Source organism: Halichoeres trimaculatus, unplaced genomic scaffold (assembly GCF_033239565.1).
Source record: "Halichoeres trimaculatus isolate MK-OKI-2021-1 unplaced genomic scaffold, fHalTri1.1 fHalTri1_scaffold_12, whole genome shotgun sequence".
Classification (NCBI taxonomy): domain Eukaryota; kingdom Metazoa; phylum Chordata; class Actinopteri; order Labriformes; family Labridae; genus Halichoeres; species Halichoeres trimaculatus.
The window spans coordinates 24,720,367-24,743,763 of NW_027437190.1; the positions used below are offsets into that span (position 1 = coordinate 24,720,367).

The 23,397-nt window shown below is 42.8% G+C and overlaps 1 protein-coding gene across 3 annotated transcripts in view; it reads right to left on the reverse strand.

Annotated features, from left to right (window-relative positions):
* bcam (basal cell adhesion molecule (Lutheran blood group)) overlaps positions 1–23,397 on the reverse strand; it is a 53,483-nt gene that overhangs the window by 21,561 nt on the left and 8,525 nt on the right. The gene's annotated exons all lie outside the window — the stretch shown is intronic.

A 23,397-nucleotide genomic window follows, 5' to 3' on the forward strand; every position in this document is an offset into this window, starting at 1 on the left:
GTGGTGTGTGATGGGGTGCATGACCGGGTAGAGAGACAGATGGGAACGAGACGGTCAGGCACTGACCTGCACACACACAGGCACTAATGCGCACACACACACACACACACATACACACACCTACAGTAGATCTATAATGCATGGGATATTTATGAGCAACAGAAGCACCCCAAAAAGCTTCGGTTAAGTACAGTGTGTTTGAAAAAAAAGATCCAAGACTACAGTCAAAGCGGCGTGGCAGAGTGAGGAGACCCAGATCGTCGTGTCAGTCCCACATCTACTGAAAAGTTAATGTGAAGCCATCTTCAATACTCTCTGTGTGTCTGCTTTTTATATTAGTCCCTTCTCTCTGCCTGCAACTTTTTTCCTCCTTTTGCTTTTTTCACACACACACACACACACACACACACACACACACACACACACACACACACACACACACATCGACACACCTACACATACAGCCCCAAACCCCCTCATTATGAAAGGAACCAGCTGGATCCTCTCTCCTCTGTACTCTTCCCCCTCACCTACTACTGCTGTATTCCGGACCAGAAATAAAACCAGGAGCCTCTTTTCTGTCTCCTTTTCATCCCTCATTCTCAAAGAGCATTCTTTAATACCCAGTGCACAAACTCACTCACGAGGCTTGTCCGCGCATGTGCGTGTTTGAAAAAGCAGAAAGAGACTGCAAGAGAGCAAAAGACAGGCACAAAGAAAAGAGGGGAAAAGGGGGCAGAAAAAGAGTGTGAAAAAGATAACAAAAGAGTGAGTGTGTGTGAAAACCAGCCTTTACCTACATGAGTGTCACCCAACTAGAACCTCTTTCTGAAGCCACCATGAACCCTCTCTCAGTGATAGAGCCTGCTTGTCTGCCTGCTAACCCAAACACCACTCCTCAGAAGAGGAATGGATGCTCTAGGAAGCTTTGCTTGAGTCGGCAGTATACACTCAGATGATGGTGCTAGGGGTAGAAGTGGAGGGTATTACAGTGCAGTCTGTGTGTTTCACATGAAGCAAAAAGATTTGCACCATTTCAAACCTTTTGACAGGGTTTGATCTATAAGGTGAGGGTGAAGCTTAAAGAGCAAGGTGAAGAGAGACGTCATACCCTATGGACGAGGTTATCTGAAGCTGTGTGTGTACCTGAGTGCATGTGGTCTACACACCATCCATGGCCTCTAACGGGATTAGTGTGTTTGGCTGTTGGCAAAGCAAACAGCGCCGTGCTGCAGAGGAAACAGCTGCAATGTCACGAGGACTGAGTCACCTGCATTATAGGGGCCATTTATACAACAGCACACGAGCTGTGACTCAACCTAACTTTTTGTCTGAGCTGCAGCTGTTCAACGTGAGTCTGGTTCTGTTTGGGGTTTCCGTCTGTTAAAGGGAAATATTTCTCACTGCTGTCATCAAATGGTATCAATTGTTTTCTCGTAATGGATGACTGTTGAGTCTCAGTAAATAACAAAACTGATCTCTTGATTTAACTAAGTTCAAACTTTTTATCAAAACTCAGGATGGATTCACTTTTGGTGAAAGTGAAAACAAAAAGTACAAAACTGCAACATGCACTTCCTGAAGTTAATAGTAATTTGTATATGGCCTAAAAACTTTTTTGCTTCGACTGCATTAATAATTTTCTTATGACTAGTAATCAGATGACCTGTCTAAATGTACTGCTTCTGTTAAGCGCTTCAAATCTGAATCTTTGATTTTTACATGGTAATCTTTATGAGGAGATTATGTACGCTGGAACAGGTCGAGTAGGGTAAAACTCAAATTTTGCTCCTTAAAGCTCCTGTGAGGAGTTTTAAGCTAATTATGAAACAGACTGATATCAGTACCAACACGTCATTAAAAATTATGAGAGGGAAGAAAAAGATCATTACCAAGACTCTTTATCTCTATGAAGTTATTTTTCATGTCTGTAACTGCTGCTGGGCTGTAGGTGTCAGATAAGTTAAATTTACAGCATGCTGCAAAAACAACAGTTTTCTTTCAAAATGATGCAAAGTGAGGGAAAAAAAAGATTTTTTAAAAAGTTAAGGACAGTCAGCAAAAAGATAAGCTCCAGATGGTTGATTAACTAAATCTCAAACTTATGGAGTTAAAGTTTCTGTGACAAACCTTTGCTGTAATTTGGGCTCCCACTATGGTCCGAACAGTACATCCACAGCCACAGGGGGGGTCAAAAACAACACAAACCAAAAGTTTGTCACTGTCAGAGATGATACCATTTAAAGTTATAGTTAAGTTTAAATCCGCAAAAATTCACATTTCCTCTGTAAGACTAATTTAAGTGAGCAATAAAAGGTTTACTCTGGTGCAGCTTCCCCCATCATAAGGATTCCTTAAGAAGACAATGAAAGGTAAGAAATACTCATGATTTGATTAAGACTCTAAAATTCTTTGCTAGAGTAGTTCAAATGCTGACAGAAACTTTCACTCTGAGACAACTCCCACAAAGTTAAACTGGAGCTCAGGAAACTTTAAACGTCCAGTCAGAGTTTGGTTATTTTGTGACTCAGTCCATTGTCATCATCCTTTTCATCACAAACTGAGTGAAGGAATGTAACCACAGTTAATGTGAGGGTATGTTGAGGCTCCACAAGCCCGATAATGTACCATGCAGCTCTCCTGTGTTGTTACGGTGGTTTTAATGTGAAAAATCAATTTCCACACTAAAGACACATGGCAAGACCACAATGCTATGAACTTGATCTACAGACGTAAATGTGGCCCCACTCCCACCACAAGCTGTAACAGCTAATATCACCACAGATACAAACTGACTGACACAGTGAAAGTGCAGTTTGTGGCAGCGGGGTGTAGCAGGATGCCCTCAGCTGTCTCACTCTGATAATGGCCTCCTTAATGTAGCAGACTGGATGGGACTCAAATCCTGTGTTTATGCCCTCTCGTTTCTGCTCAGCACTCACATTAGTCCGCCTGAGCTGCTGCATGGGAGCAGTTTGCACTTTTCAGGAAATTTAGTTTGTGTCCGAGGTTTCACTTAAGCGCACAAATTTGATCCATATCAGAAATTTACAAACAAGCAAGATTTAAGATGGAAAAGAAACAGAAAGAGGTTTTTGAAAAAGTGCTCACTTTGCACACATGGTCAATAAAACTTTGCAAATCGATACCTCTGCAGACTAAACTCTGCACTCACTCAAAAGAGGAGCAAAGTTAGGGCTGCAGAAGAAAGAGGAAAGGTCAAATCTCAGCCATATATCTTCTGGCCTGAGTAGTTTGGATAGCTGGTGGATTTACTGCACGGTATATATGATATATAATGTATAGCAGTATGTGCATGTATCAGTGTGTGTGTGTGTGGGTGTGTGTGAGAGAGTATCAGGGAGCAGGCTGGGTCAGGCTTCCAGTGTCGGGGGTGGGTCCATGTAAGGCCTGGACTCCGTCAACGCCTGACTGATGAGACAAGAACAGGTGCAGCTCAGGAACAGCAGCTGCTTCTCCACACTCACACACACAGCCACCAACAATGAATGCCACATGCAGAGTGAAGGAGAGAGTGAAAAAGACAGGCACAGAGTGAGACACACGCACACAGATGACAGACAGGGAGAGACTGAGGAAGTTTCTCAACCTGCTTACAGACCAGAGCAGTTTGATGATGCAGAACTTTTAGGAGCCAAGGAGACGGAAAGTGAAAACACACACACACACACACACACACACACACACACACACACACACACACACACACACAATGACAGAAATAGATGCAGTACACACTCACTGCTACTGTATGTCTCCTTGGACACTTGAAATGGAGAGTGTATCCATACATGAGCCATGTAAGTGCTGCCATGTCGGTTGGTGTCCCACTAAGTGTACCCAAGATCCTTTGTAGTGAACTGTTATGATGCCTGTTTTAAAGGTACCAAAACTTTTTAAAAACTGTTCCACCTGGGTCGAATCTCTACCACATTATGGGACGCTGCAAACACTGCCTGTGGTTTTTAGATCCTGTAACATTGTAGCTTTCAGTTGCTGATCTAATTTGTTGTTAAAGTAATGTAATGATGTTCGAATATGTTACAGTTTCACAAAGTTTTAACATCCCACCTGTTTCATTACAGCTGGAAATCACACCGCTAAATATCGGTAAACAGAGTTAGCTGATACACAAGCTAATGCTTTGAAGCAGAGTATTTACTTTTGTCTAAAACTTGATGCCCACATTGTTCCTGCTGGCAAATGTGCATGTGTGCAGTATTGAAACACATGATCCCGAAATAGGCTTGCATTAGCAGTTTCTTTTGAAGTTAACCACCCCTGACACATTTTGCTAACAGCTAGCAACTCTTCTGCAGCTAAGACAACGGTAAATGAGATTAAAGTTACATAAAGGGGGAGTGGGACAAGTTGAGGCACAAGAAAATAGCTTTGATGTAGCATGCTACTTTCACCATTTTGCTTTAGCTTAGCACGCTATATTTTTTTATGAGAAGCAGCTTCAGTGTTGTGATGCTAAATCTAGAGTCATAGGTTAGCTTTCTCCTTTTTACATGCTGCTTTCTTAGCACAGCCTCTATCTTCTTTGAAAGAAAAAAGATTCAATTAGATTAGCTTATTTGGTCAGTAGCATTTCTTGCTTATATCTAGGTGCTAACATCTTAAGATTACTAGGTTTGGAAATGGAACTATTCAATAATATTCTGCAATATTTAGCAGCCAGTGCTCACCTGCTCACCTCCCCTGTCCATGCAGTGATGGTGGCCTTAAAGGACAAGAAGCTCCTGATATGCTTGATAAGTGTGACCCCACGTTTCTATGAACAAAAAATTCTATCTATACAGATTCTTTGTCCACGGGGGCAGAAAGATTGTGTAGTTACTAGATATCTATAAAAAAATCAACTTTTATGCAGATGGTTTAAATACTACAAACTGCACCTTTAAGAGGATTTTGGTTTGACCTTTTTTAATACATGGCTGTCTAGTGTTTCCTCTCGAGTCTTCTTCTGCTCATTAAATTACATGAGCAAGGATAATGCCCCATGTGGGACTGATAAAGTACTTGAAGTGCCTTTATACTGGAGTCATATCAGTCCTTGAAGAACTATTTGAAAGACAACTTCCTGTTACTTCCATGAAGTTTGTTGCCGTGGCTACACAAAAGAGAGTTCAGAGATCAAAACTCTGCAGCCTACTTCATAAGAATCTGCAGGAAAACTTTCTTGAAGATCTATTTCATTTTTTGCCCAGTGGATCCCAGCACTCTAAGGTACCAATTACAGCAATGAGAGCATCAGGCTCAGTCTTATAAATCTCATCTGACCGTTTGATCACGAGCCGTTCTAAAGCCTCTGCAGTCATAACTCCGCCAGTCGATAGCCGAGGTCTGTTGTGCTTCAAAGATGATATCTGGGCCTCTAATAGGAATCATACACAATAATACCTTTGATGCTCGTATTTCACTGCTTGGTGAAACAGGGTGCCTTCCTTTTTATAAGGCGGGTTTATGAGGGTTGTATCTGTACGTGTTGCAAGGGGGCGGACGCAGGGGGGGGGGGGGGGGGGGGGGTTTGATTAAAGGTGAGATAGCAGATCCGGATGTTCAGATGTCGAATGCTAGGCTGTTTGCAGTGCAATTAAAGGAAATGAAGGGGGGTGTCTGTCCTCCTGCCCGGGCTTGTGGAAATGTACCACTTGAGTGGAAGTAAAAATCCACACCTGGGACCTTGAGGCTACACACACACTCACACAAATTCAGGTTGCAGCTGGTTGTGCAGGTCGTCTGAGACAAGAAGAGGAGGCTGTTTTTATTTATTGGCACCAAACCCAGCAGCTTTGTGTGCCTGTTCTAGATAGGAGAGAATAAGGGATGTTATGTTTGTGCTTGGTAACAATCCTGTGACCTTTTACTCTTCTGTTCTCATTTTTTCAAAGTTTTGTGTTTTACTCGTCTCATCTGTCAGGCTGCAGGTTTTAAGTTTGACTTTCTTTCTTGAAGCCTGTCTCCTCTTTTTCTTGTTTGATATGTAAAGCCTGCTTTGAATGAAGCTGATTTAATTAGCAGTGAAAGATAGGGGATGTCGGAGAAGGACAGAAGTCTGGTGTTCCCAGGGACTTGCTGTTGATGTAGAATGCAGCTGAGTTAAACATAAAGTTATCAATTAGCCTCAGTAAACATCGTTTTCTCCACAGCCATAAACCCAACAATGTTAGAATCTGCATAATCCACAGAGTGCTATAAAATGCAGAGCAAAGTCATCGCAAAGTTCACTGACTGTAAACGAGGACTGCCGGTCAATCAGCAGGAGTGTGTGTCCCTTTGTGTGTGTTGTTTTGAAGTAAAAGGGCAGAGAGGTAACATCACAGTGTGTGCAACAGCGACAGATAAATCACAGCTTTAGTGGTGTGTGTGTTGTGTCATCACAAGGCAGTTTAGGGGCTCAGGACAAACAGTGTGAAGTGGGCAACAAGGTCGGCCCCTCACACACTCTTTTGTCCAGCGAGAGATTCCCCCTCGTCGGTTCTGTTGTCCGAGCAACGGGGTGAGAAGTCATCCCCATTCAAAGAGGAGAGTTTAGAGCTGTGTGGTCAATGGGTGTGTGTGTGGAAGGGGTGTGTTTGTCCTCTGTGAACATGAGCCAGCGAGTCAGGAGAACAAAATGAGGACAAGGATGGATGGTAGGAGCGAACAGAAGAAAAACAGAGGAGAGAAAAAAGAAAAGCGGAGACGGGAGTACACGAGCGGAATACGAATCTGTGGAGCTGACATTGCAGTCTTCTGCCCTGCTCTGCAGAGAGCCTCTGCAGGAAAAAAAACAAAGCTTATGTGTAAAGAGATTATAAATAGAGCTATGAATGCATGAGTCTGGTGCATTTTTAGTGCTGCGTAAGTGCTTCTGCAAAAAGTCACTTTGATAAATGGTGTCACTGATGAACTAAAGGAGTTTCTGAGTGTCCTTCTCCATTAGACGGAAACTGAAATCATCTCTCACTTTGGAATATCTGGGCCATTTGTAAAAGCTAATATCTTTTTCCCTGACACAGTCTGCTGCTATAATATGTGACTCCATTAACAGCCAGTTAGCACAACAATAGCTGGTGTCTTGCTCCTATTAAAGCTCACTTTAAGGTCTCAACACAGCACAGGTACTAAAGGTATTAAAGAAAAAAGAAAGCAAGGCCAGGCGGTGAACGAACAGAAAGATCAGATAAAAATATCAAGCCGAATTTCATTACTTTTTGAATCAAAGGGCACAAAACTGAGTGGGTCCACCAATTACCTCAGCTATGTCTCCTCCTGGCTCCCTTTCATTTTCAGAGGGAACTCAATTTGGTGAAAGAGAGGAAAAATAAGGGTGAGGGTGTATGTGGATGTGTGTGTGTGTGTGTCCTGATCGGCTGAGAGAGAACCCAATCAGTGGATGTCACTTAGGGGGCAGAGATGAGAAAAGGTGTTAATATTTAATGTTTCGAGGCCCCTGAATCTGGGCCTCCTTTCCCTCTTCTCCCTCTTCCTTCCATCCCTCTCGCCTCAGGCGCTCCAATTAACACACCCTGTCCTTTTCTTCCCCCCTCTCTCCCACTCTTTCTTGCTGTTCCCTCCTTCCTTCAAACGCAGCCCGTGGCATAAGAAAATAAAATTTAGAAACCAGAGGAGAGGAGTGGAGGCAGAGAGTTTGGCTGTTCAGCAGTGCGATGCAAAGTTTGGAGAACAAGTTGAGAAGGCTAAAGGGCTCAAAGAGGAGAGTAGGCACACATACGAGGGCGCTCATGCTAATGCTAATGCAGCACAAGCACCAAATCAGAGAGAGGAGAGTGTGCAGAGAAGCTTTTTCAGGATGCAGGAGTAAAAATTGGAGCAGAGTAAAAGAATAAAGATGAATTGAGGGAAATAGCAGGTCCCCCTGTGTCTTTTCAATTCTTCTCAGCCTCTACCTATTTATCAAGGTAAATGACTTGCTTTAATGGCCTAGAATAATATGCAATGTTTGGCTGAGGCAATCTGCTTGCATGTGTTAGCGCTAATGTTGCTGGCGTCCATAATGGGGCTTATAATGAGGCCGAATCAGTGATGGGAGAGGCAGGAGAGATTATCTATTCCTCTCAGAGCCCAAACAGGTAGAGGTAATATATGGAAGAAAAGAAGAAAGGAAGGATGGATGGAAACAGATAGACCGAGGCAAGGAAGGATTGATGGATGGATGGAAGGATAGACAAAAGGGGGGATAAAAAGATAAATATAAATTAATGGAAAACCAAAATAGAATGAAAGAATGAATAGATGGATCGATGGATAGAAGGATGGGTGGATGAGGAGCGTGTGACAGGAAGTCTTGAACTTCTGCAAATGAGTTTCCTGAAAACTGCCCTCCATAAGAAGAGAGGAAAACAACTTTTGACAGCTTGTTCTTGGAACTGATGTCAGACCTGTTTTATCTGATGATTTCCAGAACATTGGAAAACACAAATGCTGATTGACTTTTGCGTCAAACAGATCTTTTGCTGGAGTTAAACTTTGATCTATAAGGGTTTGTTAGCTGCTCTTGCTTGAAGCAATCACTCAAGAGATCAACTGTCAGATTAGCATCGATCGGAGCCGGGTTCTGCTCTGTTTATTTTTGGTCTCACATAGGATGTTTTCTCCCGTAAATGCCAAAGCCTGTGGATGCATATAGTACTACTCTATACAACTAAAATAATAACAAAAAAATTCTAAAAATAAATGCTTACTTCATCACATTTGATCTTTTCACATCACTGGTGCAAGTAAAGGTTGTCCTCAGGATTCACTGTCCTTCCCTTCTGTTTTTATCAAAGCCACGTGGGCTAAGGCTGTGTAATGGCAACAGAGCAGCTCTGAACAGGTTCACTGCTGTTATGTCTGCTGATATTATCTAACAGAGGTTACTTAGGACAAGGACTTGGTTACCTGTTTTCGCAATTTCAATGACATTTAACTTTAAGAAACTGTAAATATTGCCAACTTTACGAAAGCAAACCGCCAGCTTTAGACCTGCAGGTGCTACTTCTTGTATCGTATTGCTGAAAAATGAAAACATATTGTCACTTCTGTCTCTTGCAGCCGAGACAGATTGTCAAAGAGAGGAGAGACAGAGGGCGAGGGGATGAGGAGAAAGGCTGACTCACAGTATAAATAAGGGGAGAGACATTAAGACTACAACTAATCTCGCTAAAAGGGTTAGGACAAAGTGCTGCTGTCTCTCTCGCTTCCCTCCTCTCCGTCCATCTTTTAATCAATTCATTCTGCAAGTCATTTCCTTGCACAGAGTATGGCTAAATACTGAGCGTAAGGTAGCTCTTATGCCCATTTACTGTAATAAAAACCCACTGGAGTATGTCTGCTACTGTTTGGATACATGTGTGTGTTTAGGAATACAATAGCTCTCAGTGTGTTTGATTAAAGTGAAAAAAGAAAAAAACACGAAAACAAGAGACACGGACCCAGACACTTTTATTCCTGAAAGGAAATATGATTGGAGATAAGCTGTGAGGTGAGGAAAGCAGGCCAACATGACTCAAATTTCAACCTTTTGAAACAGTCAGTCCTGCCAACACATGTATTCTTATATGTGTCTCAAGTTCTATTTACAGTAGCCTATTTACAGTTTGATTCCAGTTACATTGACAAACAGAGTAAAGCACACACACGCACAGACACACACCTGCCTGCCCTTCATATCTCAACAGCTCAATCCCTCTGGCGCCGTTTTCTCTCGAGCAGTTACCTCACACTGAATTGTAGCACCCAGGTGTTTTGTTGGCAGGACAATGGGGTCTGTTCCTGGGTGCACGGGTTAGACACACATGGCACAAGCTGAGGTAAATAAAGGGAGGGGACAGTGGACTTTAGGGGTAAATAACACTGAGATGCTACTCACTCTTGGAGGTGACATGTGGGAACTTTCTTTCTATAACGTCATTATCCGCATCCACTGGCCTGGTATGCTTACATTAGCATTTCAAACTGTTTGTTTTTCTTGAAATATAGGGCTGTAGGAACGAAAGAAAAAAGGCAGCATTGATGCTTTTTCTGATATGGAATCGGCAATAATGTTACCAATCCATATTTTTGCTTCACTACAGCAAAATCACTCTTTCTGCGTCCTCCTCCACCGACTCTTTCATTCTCCCTCTCTGTAGGAGTGCTGAGTAGCACTCTGCCCATCTCATTTAGATACAGCCCCCCCTCCCCTCCTAATGAGTCTTCATTTTGGCAGAAAAGGGAGGAAAAAGCCAGAGAGAGGAACACCATTTCCACTACTTCAGCTGACAGCAGTTCCCTCTTCAAGCCCTCTTCTCAAACCCACATGGGACTCTATGTAAGAGGGCTGAAATAGGGAGAAAATGGTGGAACAAATGGATCTCCACTCTCGCTATTAGCCTCCATTATCTGCGAGCATCATTTCATAACTAGTGGCTAACAAGGCTCCTGTTTATGTGCCCGTGCCCCTGCTGGATGTTCGATTGTGAGCCTGGAATGAGCTAGGATACACAAATCTGGTGTGGACAGCTCGGAAACCAGTGAGAATTGCCCTTCTTTGTGCTGGAGTTGAAATACGAGAGCGCTCGCTGAATAAAAAGGGTCTTATAAGGGGGCGAGGGTGCTCCTTAGGGGGCTAGTCAGCCAGGCGTGACAAGCCGGTACGGCTGTAATGAGATAACAGGCCACTGGAGTACGCTTTGATTTGTTCCTCCTTTCTCTCCTTTCTATATATCTCTTTTCCCTCTGCTGTTTTTTTTCTTATCCATCCATTGCTCCAATTTCAAAAAACAGGCCATCGTGCTCAGCAGGCTGGTAAAGCTGGTGTGTAGGGGACAGATAGAGGGATAGAGGGAAAGGGGGGTAAACACAGGGCCAGAGATATGGGGCACAGTGAGGAAGAGAGGGGCACAAGTGAGGAAATGAAAGCTTAAACAGGATCGAGTCCTTTGGTGGAAATACATTCAGGAGCTCTGAAATCTGAAATTCAAGCAAAGGCACATTTAGGAGCTGGAGGACAAGTGCTAATCAAGAGATACAGAGACAGTGTGTGTACAGTACGGGTCGCTGCTTCCAGACAGGCTGGATAAAACCTCCGCCATCTCAAAATTAGCCCTGCACCTGCCCTCCGCTCCCCCTCCCTTGCTTCTTTGCCCCTTCCTGTCTTGGATAAACAGCCTTACTCAGTGTTGACAGTGGCAACACTCAGTGTGAGGTCGAGAGATACAGGAAACCCAAAACAAAAGCCACCCCAAGTGTTTTTTCTTCCCTCTTTCTTAAAGTAATTCATAGCCGTCATTGACCTCCATTAGTCAACCAAACCACCAGATTCCAACTTATCTTTCTCACCTCTACTCTGTTGATTTATTCTCGGGAAAATGTTTGTCTCCCTCTTAAATCACTGTTTTCTTATCGTCTTTAGGTGGATTTATTGTTTGCGATGGAGCTGCAGGCGAAGGCATGATTTCATCTGAACAACATGAGCTGTCTTCCCGCTCCAGCTATCAACACTCGCTGTCCCAAAACAGCACATAAGCCCAAGATTTAGAACGGTCTGTCTAACCCTAAATCTGTGGTCTTTTGCCTGGAATACCTCACACACACCAGACAGTTACACACACACACAGGAACACATTCTCACTACCTTTTGATGCCCCACTTTCTACCTTCCACCCCCCGTCTTTTTGCCTATTATGGTGGATTAACTTATAATGCTTGGATGAACTTCAGTGAGTGGGGGGTACAAAGTCACACATCAATACACACACAATCGCTGGCTGGCTGGCTGGCTGGCAGGGAGATATGGTCACAAGCCTGCTGGCACAGACGCATGGAGCCTTCTGGAGACCCTCACACAACACACACACACATACACACACATGCATGCACACACACGTTTACATACAGGACCCAGACTCCTGTGCTGCAGCAGAGTGAAAGGTGCAGAATCCAAACCAAAGCCCCTATTAATCCCCCCTGATCCCTCAGAGATAGAATAATTTAGAGTTAATTACTATTCTCCTGCATTCCCTCCTTTCTTCGTCTTGATTTCTAAATCCACTAAACTCCCTCTCCATCAGGCAGCCATTTGATTATACTGTCTACTGTAGATCCTTCTTTGTCTCCTCTTCCACAGTTTTATTTGTTTTCCCCCCGCTGCTCCACTTATTCCTTGGCAGAGTCTTCCACGCTTTGCCTTGACAGAGTAAAATGAGAGGTAAATATGGGTATGAGATTTCCCTCCACTCTCAATTTCTCTCTCGAACTCTCTCTTTCTCTAATGTACAGGCAGGCATTGGCAGCTGCTGACACAGAGCTTGGCAATGAGGTTGAGTGTTTCTGGTTGGAGTTTGGAACCACAGCGAGTTTAATTAGGGTGGAGAGGGACCACATGGCTGGCTGGTGTGAGACGGAAGGCTGAGAGGTTGGAGAAAACCACTAACAACCACAAAGTAACAAGCTTGCAGAGCTGAGAAATACACACACACACACTTACACAGAGGGGTGAACATATTCACTGCGGTATATTTATATATAGATACTGTAGATACACACTAATCTGTATGCGGATGGCCTCCTAAAATACTTGCCAACATGCAGACAAATGATTATAAAAAGATAAAGCGCCCACCGTTGTGCACAGCTAAAAGCATCCTATATCATTCCCCCGTCATGCTGCGTTATCTTTTGCACCATTTTGTTACATGCAAGGTGCATATTTTACCCAGAGGAGAGACAAATAGAATGCATCCCACAAAGAAGTTTCTATTCTCTGCACTACACTTCAAGACAGACCAGCTGATAAGCAGGAGACAAGGAGATAGAGAGCGTCTGACGAATGCCCATAAATGGGTGAGGCAAGGAGACAGAAGAAAGATGTGTATACTATGCACACACATGCATATTTACACACCCAGAGTGCATATTTCAAATATCGCTCAGCATATGGGCAGAGCGTGCACAAATGTTATAAGCGGCATGCAGAGCAGGAATTGTGCACACATATTTTTGAGTAAAACCCGAGGGAATTTGAGCTGGAGTTAGCCAACTCCCGTCTGTGTTAACCTCCCAGCATTCCTAGCTAATCTGCACCATAATGGCACACCTGTCTCCCCCAATTCCCCTTTACCTCAGCAGGAATACAGCAGCAGTTTGAGGGTGAATAAACATATTCATGAACAAACACCCTCTCTTTTAATTCACTCTTCTTTTATGCATCCCTCCATCCATCTTCCAGCCTGCCTCTCTTGATCTGTGTCCACAGGGAGCAGCCTCTTCTTTTAAACAAGTACTGCAGCAGTTTGTCTTTGCTTGAGGGAGGCTATATGTTACCAGGGTAACAGACACAGAGGTTATTGTCATAGCTAGACAGGCATTATTGGAAAAAGTAGGAAGGACGGGTGCTGAAGGGTGTATTTTTTAGGGGCAGGAGTGGGTCAGAGATTGGAGCAGTGCAGGGCCAGGGGGTGAATAACTTAAGCAGTGGGCAGGCCGGGGTAGATAGGTAGGTCACATTATTATTGATTGCCTGACATTACGTGGACAGCAGGGAGAGTCCACAGAGACACACGAATAAATTGTGGCTTGACATCAAAGTCAGGCTGCTGACATTGAGCCTGCAGGGGACAGGAGCTGCCCCCGGGCTGGATTAGACGAGGATAGATTCACGCAAGCAGACACGCACAGAGGCTAACACAGAAATAAACAGACAACAGTGTCCGCCTGTTACCTGATAAAGGCGGGTTATGAAGAGAGAGTAAGGAAACGACAGAATGAAACAGGAGGAAATGTCAGCCATGAATAATTTCATTTCTTTTAAATAAACCACTTATCATCGCCGCTTTTTCTGACAAGACACCAAAAATGTCGACTTCATTTACACATCAAATCTCACCAGAGACTTTGTGAAGGTGCATTATTCTAATCGTCATGAAATTCCAATCTGCTACCCAATACTTTTCCATACTCATTAATGCCCCATTCAATTATTATTCATAGCTCGTATGATGATGTGATTAGAACAGAAATGGGAGACAACAGATGAAATAATTAGGGAAATGAGCTTAGATTTAAATATTCAGGACTTATTTTCATTCTGACTGATTCCAGTGACACTCATCTGGTGAGCAAAAAAAAAAGGACTATCTAAGTGACAGGAGAACAAAGTCATCTGAAGAGATAACCACATGGCTGTCCGATGTGATATACTTATTATCCTGTTAAAGCCATGACTGGTGCAGGCTCCTCATCTGTGAGCATCAGGCCCGACACAGAGGCCACCATCCATCATTGTCTGCTAAGTGATTGACCGCCCCGTCTTGATGGCTATCAGCTAAGCTAACCAGAGCCTGCTGATACTATCTGGAATGTGTGAAACCTGAGAGAGACAAAACAACGTGCGTCTCAACCTGCACGGACCTGCAAGCGTAGGAGATGGAAGATAGGGAGTAAAGGTCTGAGGAGGATGTGTGGAAGGTGAGAGGAGGGGAAGCAGGTGAGGGTAGGGGTAAAGGGGAGGGGGGATTCTGGGAAGGACAGCTAATGCATAAACAAACACACAAAAACAGTGGGACGTCGTCATGGATGAGGGACAAGACAAAGATGAGGGAGGGGGTGGAAGGGGAAGTGGAGAGACGGAGTGGTAAAGGTTAAATATGGTGTTTTGGGTTTGAAAAAAAGCCACTATACAAAAGTTTTTCAAACTTCAAATTATTTAAAGCTTTGTTTTTTCTCTCCCGGACCTTTTGTACTAAGATGAAGAGGGAAAAAGCTAATTAAACTGTTTTACTTTAATCCAATCCCCAATAAAAGAAAGATGTTTTGCAAGAAGTTTGTGACAATGCTTTTTGTTTGTATGAGAACATGAGTTGGTGCACTATGAACCTGAAAGCTTCCATCAACAATCCCTAAATCAGTGAAGTAGAAAAAGCCCTGTGTTAGTATTGGCATACCTTGATGGTACTTGTATTTGAATTCCTTGAACAACATCCAGCCCTGCTGCAAACTCAACCCATTCAGTGCCATGACTACTTTAGCTCCGTCCTGCTTTTCAGTATGAAAACACAGGACAAAAAAACTCCGTTAACTCTCCCTCTTCTTCTTGAGAGTGAACATACGCAAGGTCAAATGCTAACGTCAGCTGTTATAGGCATCCCGTGAGATCTCACACCAGATGGGCCTGTGACCCTTACCGCACCCACACACTCATACATACACAATCATTCAACCTTATTAAAAACAGCAAATTTACAGGTCTTCCAGCTCTGCTTTTCCACTGACATCTCATCAATAATTGTGACACTCTGTTATATGTTACTGGCGCCTGCTCTTTTTTTACTGGCCACTGAAAATCAAGGGCATTCTGGTGAATGAAGCAAGCATGTGTTTGTGTGGATGCAAGGTTTTGCTTTCATGGAAGGACTCCTGTGCAGCTTAAAGTGATTTTTTTTTACTATCATTATTTTGGTGATGGTGATGGCACTCTTTTAATACTTGACAAATCCTTCCAAAAAAGTGAAGCATTATTCAACCCCAGATTCTCAAATGAGAAAATGTTCTGTTTTCAGTTTTTCTGAATTGATTATTTTTGTTTATCCCATCTTTTCAAAAAAGCGAATTCATTAGAAGCACCTAGGACTTTGAAAGCTTTCCAGGGATCTTTTTTGTTTGTTTTTAGTATTAGTGGGGTAAAAAAATCAAAAAAGCATTTCAAATAAAAATGCTAATCATTTGCAACACTAGAGTTAGCCAGATTTCATTTTGTCATGGCAGTAGCTGTTAATATATCAACAAAAGGATCATCTCCACCAACACTCAGTGATGAAACTCCATTACCTCACCTCTCATGCAAACACATCACCACATGTCCAGTAAAGATACTGTATCAAGAAAAACAATACACCTACGAGGTCAGGGCACATCAGAGAAGAAAGCAAGAGATGACAAGAAGATGAAGGCTGACAGGCCGAGATTACAAGAAAGACAGATGCTGATAGGAAAGGAGAGAGGGAGAAAAAAAGAGATGGAAATGGGGCAAAGTGGCATGAAGATCAGCAGCATACCATGATCAAAGGCGACATGAATCGTAAGGAAGCTCTGTGTCACGGTGTCCTTGTATTACTCTAATCATGGCTACTGCATTCCACAGAGGCAGACGGCATAATAGTGTGTCAAGGAGAACGGGAAATGAAGTTTACGCTGAGCACAGGAGATGTTTTGATCCCAAGTATCCATCCAACATGTTAAAAGACTAGAGATCAGAGACAAGACTATGACCTCTGGGCCATTAAAAACAGACATGACTCAGTAGTGGAGCATGAACTCCAAATCACTTCCAAAAACAAGAGTCTGATTTGTGAACACAATTTGTGATTGCTTCCACAAATGCTGTTTAAAACTAGGCAAGCAGGATTTGAATTGAATGAGCGTATTACCAATGTCACATGTTAGATGGCGGCGGCGCACACAGTTGCAGCGGCTCGGTGCTCATTCATTTGGTGTATGTTCTAATGTTGCACCAACTGTATGGCACTTTTAAATTTCGTTGTGCATTTTACATGTCACAATGACAATAAATTCTATCTATCTATCTATCTATCTATCTAAGGCAGCACCAGAGGCTATTACGGGCATTGATAGTGATATTGATACCAGTATTGGTGTCAGTATTAGAAAAACTCTACTGACCCCTCGATCTCAGTTGATGCACTTATACATTCATTTGCATTTCAAATTTGTTTAAGAGAAAAAAATGTACCGATGCTTATTCTTTAAGCAAGCTTTCGCCTGAGAGAAAAACTTGGTTTCTCTCCCAGCTTATGACTCTTGTCGTAGGTGTTTGCAGGAACAGATGGTCCAGGTAGGTGTTTAGAGTACAGGTATTTTAGGACAGTGTTCCTACTGTGGATTGCTGAGCAGGATGACTGCACATACAAGCGCCTATCTTTGTGTATGAGTGAGGAGGAGGAGGCTACTGGAAGTTTCTCAGGGTGCTGAAGCTTTACTATCAACACCTCTGCAACCCTGGCACCAATTCATCCACCTCCTCCATCTACAAACATCTGGTAATAATGTAGAGATGTTTGAGTGAATACGGGAAGGAGGGAGGGGAGCATGGATGAGTGGAGAGAGGTGAAGAGAGAAGGGTGGGGTTAGATAGAGGGTAGCGGCTTGGGGGGAGAGCTGAAGATAACCGAGATAATCGGTTAAGCAGTGTTCTGCAGATTTTTTGCCATTTTTGGAAGTAGGGGATAAAAATAATAAAGACAAAGAATCTATGAAAACATTTCTCTTCAATGTACTGAAAACTGTTGGAGAAGAAAAACAAAACCTGGGTATTACTGGATGTATGTTGTCATATGACTATATTCATGGCTGTCAGTCTGTATTTTTCGTTATAAGACTGGGGGATGGTGAGATCAAGGAAACTAGATAGAGATAAAAGCGGACCCGACACTTTTGAACTTGTTTCAATTAGCTGAACTCAAAGGCTGCAGCAGCGGCTGTGTGGCTGGACCTCCTGGCAGCATCATTCATTCATTATTCATCACGCTGTTTCCAAAATCACAGACCGGTTCATAAAAGATTTCTTTTTTCAATGAAACCAAAGCACACAGAATGAGTGAGCTATTTGGTTTTCGTTTCCAGGATTTTGTTCATTGTTTTGATGTGAGTCACTAATGCGAGTTATATTCTCAAAGACCATCCCCTGAGTGCTCATGTCACCAAATGTCATCTGAGAACAGCTTGCTTTTGTAATGGCTGGGTCACAATTACACATTCTATGGGCGTGCTGAGGCCCTTGGGCGAGTTTTGACATTTATTGTGGGGAGGGTAGGAGAATGTTTGTGAGGGGGGTTTAAAAGGCAGGCAAGAGCTTGTCCACACAGGTAGAAGCCAGGAAAGGGGTGAGAGGCTGTCAAATCCAGACAGAGGTGAGAAGAAATAAAAAAGTGTGTGCTGAGGAATGTGGAAGAGAAGTGAGTTGAGTTGACGGACAGGCGACGTGGAAGCTATCATCAGCAGGGCTCCAGGATTTTTCCATGACTTCAACTCTCCAGCAGAAAGATAGCTGGGGGGCAGAGAAGCCTCCGGAATATCTCCATAATGAGCGGTAGAGGAGCGCAGGCTGAGGTGGCAGGCGAGGCAGGGACACACATGGAGACATCACTTGGAGGTAGCACTCCAGCTTTAAGTTTCAGCTGGGGAAAATGGAGGCAGATGGATTGGAAAGTCCTGGTAGATGCAGCAGAATGTGTTCCCCAGATTAAAGTGGCTTTATATACGTTTAGCATACTAGAGCACAGATGCTCCTCACCCTCTGTTCACACCAAATGGTCGCTTCATTCACAACATTTTGCAAATGAGTAGCCGCATATGGGTGCCACACCATAAAAATATGCCATAAGAGGGATAGAATATGTATAAAATACGTCTTGTTTGCATCAAGAGAATGGATTCAGCAGGGGATAGTCATAAATTGGCTTTGAGCTCCACTAGTTATGTTTCTGCAGATGGAGGGAACGATGACGTGAAAACAAAGCATGACCTCATGAGCCTCTGAGAAACAGAAGGCCCCAGCAACATGCAGTCATTAGCATAACTTAGCACAATTTCTGCCATCCAGACTCCTCTTCCCACCCACATGCACAAAAAAAAACCTTACATGAAAACAAACGATAGCAGCTTCTGTATTTATCTGATTATTCATTCCATTTTGTGCCGTGCTACAACCAAAGCAGCTGCTGCGAACAAACAGGAGCACTGCAGTGTGTCAGTGTGACCATCTAATGTGGTTTATGGGCAGACCAGTGGACCAGGCCTGGCTCAGGCTGATATGGAGCCTTGTTTCCACGGTCCACAGCCAGACAGCCAATCATTTGGATATTGTCTCATGTTTGTACTGGAGGCTTTGGCTGCCCTCTGTGAGTCAACTGACTGATAATCCACTGCAGGGGCTCTGACCACAGAGAGGAGTGGGAAAAGATGGAAATGCATAAAAAATGCATCAGAAGAGAGTCAGAAAGAACGGAACAAAAGGCAGAGAGATGCAGAGACTGGAAAAAAAGTGTCAAAAGAAAAGGAGCAGACAGTAAAAGACAGAAATGAGGACAGAGAGATAGGGGCTGAGACAGTATTATAAGAGAATGAATGCAACCTGATCCAGTGGCCATGACCATCCAGCTATCTGCACTCTCTCCTTCATTGCCACTGTTTCTTTTGTCCTGCCAAAAATGCCAAACCAGCCCACTGGGAGAGAGCAAGGATAGAGAAAGAGAAAAAGAAAGAAAGAAGCACAGTGTGGGTGTTGAGAAAGAGAAAGTGCTCTCTGAAGGACACAAGGTCTTGTTCTGATACTTGGATCAAGCTGAAGCGAGGGACAAGAACAGGTGGGAACTGCAGGAAGACAAGTATGCCATTGTTTGGCTGATAGCAGTGTGACCATACGGCTCGGCCCCGTTAGCATGTAGCATATCTCACTGATTTTCCAAGGAAATTAGCATTAGCTTGGGGTTACTGCTGCACACTGAGCTCTGACTTTGTGTGCCCTGTAATACCGATGGTGGGCTCAGCTCAGATGCTCTCTTGAACCGTTACACCAACTGCCCCCAAAAGCAGCGCCAAATACACACTCACACACCACCACAAGCAGATGGGGCGAGGTAGGGAGTGTGTGTGGGTGAGGGGCTTGAGAAGAGGGCGTAGGCAGAGGATGGTGGATTTTTTTGGCGGGCTTTACATCGCTAACTTCCTTGCCAAAGGAGCAGGCTCTAACCCTGACAGCCTGGATCGTATAGCACCAGCTGGTGAGCCAGGAGCCACAACCATGGCAGCTCAATGTGACACAATGCAAAGTGGGGAAAAATGTGTCCCAGAACTGTACAATTAATATAATAAAAAATATGTATCATTAGAATGTATTTTTGTCAAATCACATCAAATATGATCCAAAAACATGAAAGGTGGACATGTGGCAGACCGATGACATTGTTATTATTATTATTCTTTTTAAAAAGCATGTTGTGCTGAATTCTTTTCTACATGCATTAGACCTAGCAATTTTCCTTTTTTTATAAATTGTGGCTTTCCAAAAAGGTGGCAAAGGACAGTTTCACCAAGAAACATGATCGCTAGATCAATTAACTAGTTTCAGTTTCAGGTCACAGCTCTTGAGTTGGTGGTTACTTTTGCAGACATAATATTTAGTTATGCTCTGAATGCTTCTATTAGGAGGAAGAAGGCACTCCTTTGGCAAAAGTTTTACTGGAGGCTATTGAGAAATAAAGCTGGTTAGAAAAGGGTTTGTCTTCTGAAATGTGCACTTGTTTTAAACAATTTTTGTACCAGTTATTTAGTTCAGTAAACCATATAGTGTCATATCAAAACATATTGTGTCATAGCACATTGTTACGTATCTTAAAATAGCATTACATATCTTATCATATTGTTTCATTTTAATATTATATTGTAGCATGTCCTGATGTGTCATATTGTTGGTAAAGCATCTTGGCATATTGTAACCTTTTTTTTTTTAAATCATGTTTTATCAAATTGTATCTTATGGTATCAAAACAGAACATATACTATGGTAAATTTTATTTGGAAACATATCTTCTTCATATAATATTGAAACATACTGTATTGTATCACATCATATCATAACGCTGTGTATCATAACGCTATGTATCATAACGCTATGTATCATAACGCTATGTATCATAACGCTATGTATCATGACGCAATGTCTCATAATGTAACATATCTTTATGTATCGTAACGTATAGTATTATAACAAATCATATGTCATGCAATTGTATTGTGTTGTAAGGCATGGTTTGTATAGTATTATGTCATACTGCCCTGCTGCCGTGCAAAAAGCATAGCTGATACAGGTTGGCCCATTGGAAAACTCTCTCGACGGCGAGGGAGAAAGATGAAGACAGACAAGGTAAAAGCAAAGACTGCCCAGAAAAGGCAGACTACAGGAATTGAATGAAAGGGAAAAGAAAACCAGAGTTGGCTAAGACATGTGAGTCCTCGCTAAGTGTGACGATGGGCTCTCCTACAAATCCGCGACTGTCCCATCGCCAGCTGGTACTGCCATCGATGAGGGTTTGGACACACACTCATACACACCTATTTATAACCTCTGTTAAGTCTGGATTCCAGTTCATGTTGGGGTTGCAGTAATGTTCACATGCTCCCAACAGCCCTGACTGCTCCAAGTGACGGCTGCCCACACACACAGAGCTGGGTCCTGTCCCCCACACTAACTCTCTGCTTTGTCACACATGCTCACACACACACACACTTTCACAGCAGTGTTAATTCAGTTAATAGGGGACACAGTCCAGACCTACACATACTCTAATACCCCGACGTCTCACATGTGTAGAGGTACACTCACAGTGACTTAAGTACCAACATCCATCCATCCATATCTACATAAACACAAATGCTTAAAACATCACCCACCGTTTGTCACCCTTTCACTGTGCCTCAGCTCCACTCTTCTACACCTCCCTTCCTTTCCTACCCTCCTCCTCCTCTCTCTGCCGTGTGTATGCAATCAGCCCAGTATTAATACCTGCATTCCAACAGTCTACAGGAATGTTTAAACAATGTAGCCTTGTTCAGGTGCAGAGACAGAGAGACCTCTGAAATATACATTAACAAGGTGTGGCAATGTGAAGTCCCAGGGCTGCAGTTGAGTGGAAGACACTTAGCTCTCATGCCGACTCACACACATGAGGCCGTTACATATTAACACCATGTATGTACATGTATGAGTCAAGTATTCTGCTTGTGGGATGTTATTTTACATATGCAGAGTCAGTAAGCCCGGGGTATGAGTAGGACCTTCGAACAGCTGAGCCTTGCTGATATATCAGCAAGTTTTAAGTGTTTAGGGTCACTGAATTCTAGTAGTTTTATAACAATATCACGTTTTATAAAGAAGTTAAATGAAAAAGTGCAAACAGCGCCAAGATGTGTCCAAAATAATCCAAAAGTTTACATGAAACTTTGATCTATGCATGTGACTATATCCTACTTACGTCGCTTAAATCTTGTTTCCTGTTATCCTATTGTACAGCACTTTGTTTAATCCTGGTTGTTTTATATTTGCCTTATAAATAAATGGATTTGATTTGACCTGTTTTCCAGAAGTTTGGCAAAAAATAAGCACTGAATTGCTTTAACAAGGAGAAAAAGTTTCTCCAAGACATTCTTATTGTGAAATACCTAATAAGTACATTTTTCTGCCCTGAGGGCCAGTTTTTGTACTTATTACAGGGAATTCATGTTTTTTTGCTTGTCTTGATGTAAGCCATTTTTCATTCTGAGATTTGTTTTTAAAAGTAGAAATAAGCTTAAAGCAAATTTGCTTAGTTTGGAGTTTTTACAGTGCATCACTGTTGGATGGCTTTTTCTTGTTTGATGTCTTCCGAGCACTTTTTGCTCATTTGTATCCTTCAAAAAGGTCAGATTTAATATGAAAACACATATTTCAAACCAAACAGCACAGATGCATGTTTTCTCTATGTTGCATTAAAACATATTGCGGTGTATTTTAATTTGGGGGTAGCATTCTCTGTAATGTAATGACATTGATTTCCAGCCATATGAGGGTGAGTGTAATGAAAAGCAGTCACATACTTGAATGCTCCATCGTGCTCCTGTCCTCCCCTCCCTCCCACCGCCTGCCCCTTTTTGTCAGGCCTTATTATTGAACATGTGTCCATTCTGCCCCTTCCATTAACCAGCCCCACCCTCAACGAACACACACACACACAGTGCAGCACACACTCCCAAACTGCTAATTGACAGTGGGAGTCGGTGCGTCTTTCATCATTCACCACAGTGACAAATCTTGAAGTGTGTGTGTGTGTGGTTGCCATGAGTTGGGATCAAAGGGGCTGCTCCAAGCTGCCTGTCTAAGACCCCTCAGTGTCTCTTGAACTCAATAAAGCAGCAAAGAAAACAGAGAGCATCCACCGTATGCTAGCTCACATCCACTTTATCCACTTTATGACCGTGCAGACCAAATAATCATTGGCAAATCATGCTCTTGCCCGAGCAGTATGGCTTTAATGACAAAATGCAAAATACTCTTGAGGCAAAACACAGGGTCATAATTACTTTAGTCCCGAATAACACAAAGCTAAACTAGTTAGCCACTCTGTAAGTCTAAAATTATCCTTACAATAACTATCTGTCTTGTTTGTTGTGCAGATCACACAGACACATAATTGGGAATCATTTAGCCTGATGGAGTCATAACCCAATTGACTGCTATTGATTTTGAATTTAACATTCATAAGGATGGGGGAGAGCTTGTACTTTTTTCCTGGTAGACAGAGTCAAAATGAAGCTATGAAACCTGATTCTTTTGAAATTACTGTAATACAACAA